Source organism: Convolutriloba macropyga, chromosome 14, assembly GCF_964194025.1.
Source record: "Convolutriloba macropyga chromosome 14, txConMacr16.3, whole genome shotgun sequence".
In the NCBI taxonomy this organism is placed as follows: domain Eukaryota; kingdom Metazoa; phylum Xenacoelomorpha; order Acoela; family Convolutidae; genus Convolutriloba; species Convolutriloba macropyga.
Genome location: NC_134481.1, coordinates 30,418,457 through 30,424,101, shown reverse-complemented (window position 1 = coordinate 30,424,101; position 5,645 = coordinate 30,418,457).

Genomic DNA, 5,645 nt, shown 5'->3' with positions numbered 1-5,645 from the left:
GTGAGAAATGCTTAAAATATCTTTAGTTTTTCTCGACGAATCTGGTGAATATTCAAAGGGGGATATTCGAGTTTACCATTCCGGCTTTTATGTTAATGACCATAACGCTGGAGTCGTAGAACTTATTTTTGAAGATTTTTTTGGAAGAGAAGATAACATTTATTACTAAACTTTGTTGCAATCTGAAATTTAAATCTAATTATCTCGAAAAGTATCCGTCCGATTTAGTTCCTTCCTCTAGTTCCTTCCCCTAGATTTAGTTCCTTCCCCTAGTTCCTTGCATGTCTTATAATATAGGCCTGTGGTAGTCACTGCCAAGTTTGCTCAATTTTGAACCAACAGTTTTGGAGCTATTTACATTTGAAAAATTCCCCCACCTATTAAGATTGGTTATAGAATTAAAAAGGTAGCCCCACTCCACCTCCTTGGCGTACAGACCTCATTCTCATACAGAGTGTGTATCCAACTAATACTTATCCATTCACAAAGCTTGAATTTGATACCTTGTTTAGCTCTCGAGATATTGCTAAAAATCCGTATATTTCATGTCCAAGTTTTGCTATTTAGTTCGTATGCCTTAATTATGCTTGTTTAATAAATGTTATTGTTCAAAAGAGCTGTATTTTGTGTAGCCAGGCGACAGCCAAAAAGTGCCGTGGAGATTAAAGGTCCCCACATGGAGAATTGTTCTAGAACATTCTTTGTGAAGTAACCTGTTACGCGTTACTGACTAGCCAATCAGAATGAAGATTAGTTACTGGAGTTACAAGCTAGTGGTTGTTTCAATGCTTTATTTTTGTTACGAGCTACTGGTTGTTACAAGCTACTGGTTGTTACCATGCTACTGGTTGTTACAAGCTACTGGTTGTTACAAGCTACTGGCTGTTACAAGCATAATTTACTCGATACTAAGTGAGACAGAAAATGATAGATTTTGAGTGAATATGTATCGGCGAATTTGCAAACGAGCCTATTATTATTTTCTAGAATTAAGCCATTTCATAATTTATTGTTAGACTTAGAGTGAATATGTAGTAGTGGATAAAAAAAGGAAACCAACAAAAAGTAAAATTTGGCCCTATTCGACATGCGCGATTAGCGTTAGGAGAAAGGGTCAAGTTTAACTTGTGGTTGGTTTCCTTGTTTTATCCACTACTTTTGTTGAATCAGAAATTTTCTTGCAAATAGGGTACCATTGTTTAGTTTTAAGAGAAACAAAAAAACCACAACAATCAGCTCGTTGTGAGATCTGATAAAAGGATTAAACGCGTTGCGTCAGTAATTTCGAACAATGTCTTTTTTGCTCGGCTTAAAATAATTTCACATCCAGAATTTTAATTAAATCACACACCAATGAAACATAAATCCTTGGTTTAATAAAACTGTTCGATTTGGCTTTGTTTTGAAAGAATTTGGTTCTTTTTGTCAACTGAAGTCAAATCAATTGCATCCTTGGTTCGTCTTGTTTTCAGTTGTCACGAATTTTTCTTTTCAGTGGCCCACCGACTCCTAATGTCATTGGATTGAACCTGAAACAAGACATAACCTTCATTTACAGAAAAATACCTTCATCGCATCATTCAATGTCATACAGACATCTCCGATTAAGTTTACATATACCAACTGTGATGACAATTATAGAAACAAGACTATGGCCGTACGAGTAACAATTTTGGGACAATCAATCGTTTTCAGAGAATCGGAAAAAATTCAACTTGTTCCGAGATTAAGTACTATTGGTTTTCAGTGCCGCTAAGCGACTTGAAGCAAGTTTTGCGTTACAACTTTGAGTGCGCCTTTTATGGTATTACACTCAGCCGAAGACTTGAAAACCATCTAATTGTTTTTACTGTATTTGATATGTATTGTTACTCATTTCTAAATAGAAAAAAACTTTTCATTATATGTTAGAAGTTTAAAACAAAAATGCATCAAATCTAAGCTGGAATACGACAAATCATCGAAATTCTTCTCATTGCTACCTTTTGAAGTGTATTAAAATCCGCTGATAAAGAATTTCAAAACTGGTTGCGAAGAAAATGTTAATAAAACAGAAGAAAAGAGCCGTCGTTTATGAATTTATCTTCCAGCTTTTACCCTTTCTTATGTTTAAAACTCCGAACTGCTTAAGTTTGTAAGGCTTCCGTAATACAACGCAATGTGGAATTGAATTAAACATTATTTTTCAGTTTTTTTCCAGTTATAATTTTTCTGTAATTCTTTTTCTTATTTTAAAAAATACCCTTGAATCGTTAACTGTTTTCCTCATTTATTCAAAGTAATCATTTTTCAGCGGCTTAAACGGGCTTTTCTTTTTTTGAAGAAATTAAATAACAAAAAATTGAAGTTGGCGAGCTATTTATGTCAGCATTTTAAACAGAAATTGGTCTTTTTTGGTTCTTCAGATGGGAAACTCACAACAAAAAAAAACGACAGAAAAATGTTTTCACCGACACAAAAGCCAATGTGGAATTGAATTAAACATTATTTTTCAGTTTTTTTCCAGTTATAATTTTTCTGTAGTTTTTGTTCTTATTTTAAAAAATACCCTTGAATCGTTAACTGTTTTCCTCATTTATTCAAAGTAATCATTTTGCAGCGGCTTAAACGGGCTTTTCTTTTTTTGAAGAAATTAAATAACAAAAATTGAAGTTGGCGAGCTATTTATGCCAGCATTTTAAACAGAAATTGGTCTTTTTTGGTTCTTCAGAAGGGAATCTCTCACAACAAAAAAATGTTTTCACCGACACAAAAGCCAATGAAATTGAACTATTTAGCTCAAGATGGTTCAAATCAAGGAAAACAATACTTGCGTCAAAAAGCTCTGCTGATCCACTTTTTTATGGTTTTCCACTAATAGTTTTTCTTTAGCCATAGTACTGTATACTATTGTAGTATTTAATTGTACTATTTAAAAAAATAGAAACCTGTTAACATAACGCTGCAATTCACTTTTGAGATTGAGGCCAATTTGCGCAAGATTGCCTTTAAAATTGTGCCAAAATTTATTTTACTTTTTTTTTCAAAATAATAAGTATTTACATCAATACTTCTTTTCTGATTGTTGCGCAGTTAGGTAAATTTTCTTTGCAACAGCTTTGGGAAGAAAAAAATGGCAGAAACGAAAGAAAAGTGAGCATAGTTTGAACTCACAAAAAATTTTGAAAATAATAATTGCTTCAATTTTAAGCTGAACACTTATATTGTTTTCAGCGCTGAATCATAATTACTTTTGCATTAGCTGGCCAATGAATGTCTCAGGACGATACTTTTTAGATAAGAATACGTTGTCATAGGGATATTTTGTTGCTAGTACTCACAAATAATTGTAACCCTGTTTCCATCAATTTTTTCCTTGTTTTTAGTTGAGACCTAACTCAAAGACTTAATTGTTCCTGTGAAAAAATAAGAGTCATTGCAAAATTTTTAATTGTCTTCTTAATACAAAATTAGAATCGGAAGGACGGTTTTATTGATTACCGTTAGGACTCTCTTTTATTTTGGCCAAACTGACACCAATTAAGTTTGTGGATCTGAATTACTTATAGCACGGAGAAAAAGTGACAAACTTGAGTAATTTTACTCCCGAACTCCAAAATAACTAACTTGTTGACACACTTAAAAATTACCTGAATTGAGGCACCAATTCTTGATAGCTGTTCGATCGGATAAGTAGAAAGGTTACAAACAATCAGACGCCTTTTGGGGTATTTTAAATTATCATACAAAGTAAAATCAAATAAAAATATATTTGTCTACAATTCGAAGCACGTTTTAGACCCAAAGAAGCTCGCTTTTGAGCAATTTTAGTACTGATCCTGGTCCCTTTAAATCAACATACAATAAGATGATTAGTTATTGTTTATATGAGTGAACTGTTTCTGATTTTACAACCTATTGGGCGAGAAGGGATGATATGACAACTGTAGTAGTAACGCGTTAATTGGAATTTTTTGAAGTCAAACTTTAAATGTCCAATTTAAATTGACTGATTCTGTATGGACATTTTGGCCGTCTCAATCCGCTAAATGAGAAATCGCTGGGAAATTGGGACAGGAAAGAATGAACTAATGACCTTGCATAACGAACCAAAGCGCAGTGGCAAACCCTAGTCGAGTGGTTGTTGGTTTCTATACATAAGGAATTGTCGGTATCGCCGTTTTTTCTAGCCGACAACGATGAAAGTTCCAACGACTTTGTCGTCGGTATCATCATCATCATTTTACTTCTGTATTTAACAAGAGAAAAATTCAGTATCGCCATTTTTAAACGTAAGAGAGATTCGGTATCGTCGTTTTTCAAACATTGTAAGGTTTCAAAATCGTCGTTTTTAAACATGAGAAATTTTTGGTATCGTTGTTTTTTCAAACATAAGAAAATTTCGGTAGCAGCGATCGCTTTCAAACGTAGGAGATATTCGAGATCGCTCTTTTTGAATGTAAGATTCGGTATTGTTGTTTTAAAATCGAACGAGACTCGGTATGGTCGTCTTCATACGCAATAGATATTTGGTTTCGTAGAAATTAATGTGAGAAAACTCAAGTTGATTCAAAAAACGAACTCTAGAATTTTTCCTGTATTTTTGGCGGTGTTTTCCTCCTCCTTCTCATCCGGACTCATTCCAGCCGAAGAAGTCTTTATCCTGGTGGAGACAATTTAGTTTAAGTTTACATTTTGTTTTTTTAATGATTTATTCAATTTAAAAAAAATGGTGGCATAATTAATTGGGTTTCCAAATTTACCTCAGTGTAACCCAGCTATACATTTTTTATTCATATACACAAACATCCAACCGAACATACCAGATTTACCGAACATTTCTTGCGTCATTTTTGTTCGATGTTCTGGACTAGGGAACAGTTCCAGCACCATTAGATCAGTTCATTGAAGCTTTCAAGTGGACGAAAAAGTACTCGGAGTGAATCAAGCCAGTTACTACAGATTTGCACAACAGCGACAATCAGCTATGAAATTCATGTCGCAAAATCTGATCATATTGCGGTTGAAAAATATAAAAAGTGATTGAAATTGGAGAAAATGATTGAATAGTTGTCACTCAAAAGTGTCCGAAAGGAACTGATTTTGATTGAGCAAAAAGCAAGAAATAACAAAATAAATTCGACAAAAAATGCAACAAGAATGATACTTTTTTACAGTCAATAATTGCAAAAAGAGTTGCGAAAAATTTTACAAACTTTGATCTTGAAAATTTTAGTCTGCAAAAACTGATCAAATTCATTCCATTCATGAATTGCTTGCCAATCCAATGACCAATTTTTGATTCAGTATTTAACTACCTACAATTTCACCTCAAAAATGAATAAAAAAATGAGTTTTTGTGGTCAAATTACAGTTACATCTTGAATAGAAAATTGTAAGAGCACTAATTGGAAGTTGCTGTAGAATTTTCTGTTATTTTTTTTCCTGGTCAACTAAATTTGCTTTCAATTAAAAAAATTATCAGATGAAATTGCACGTGCCTAATCATTTGATAAATCAGAATTTTTTTTGCAAATAGGGTGCAGTATTTGGTTTTAAGAGAAACAAAACACCACAACAGTCAGCTCGTTGTGAGATCTGGTAAATAGATTAAACGCGTTGCGTTAGTAATTTCGAACAATGCCTTTTTGTTCGGCTTAAAGTAA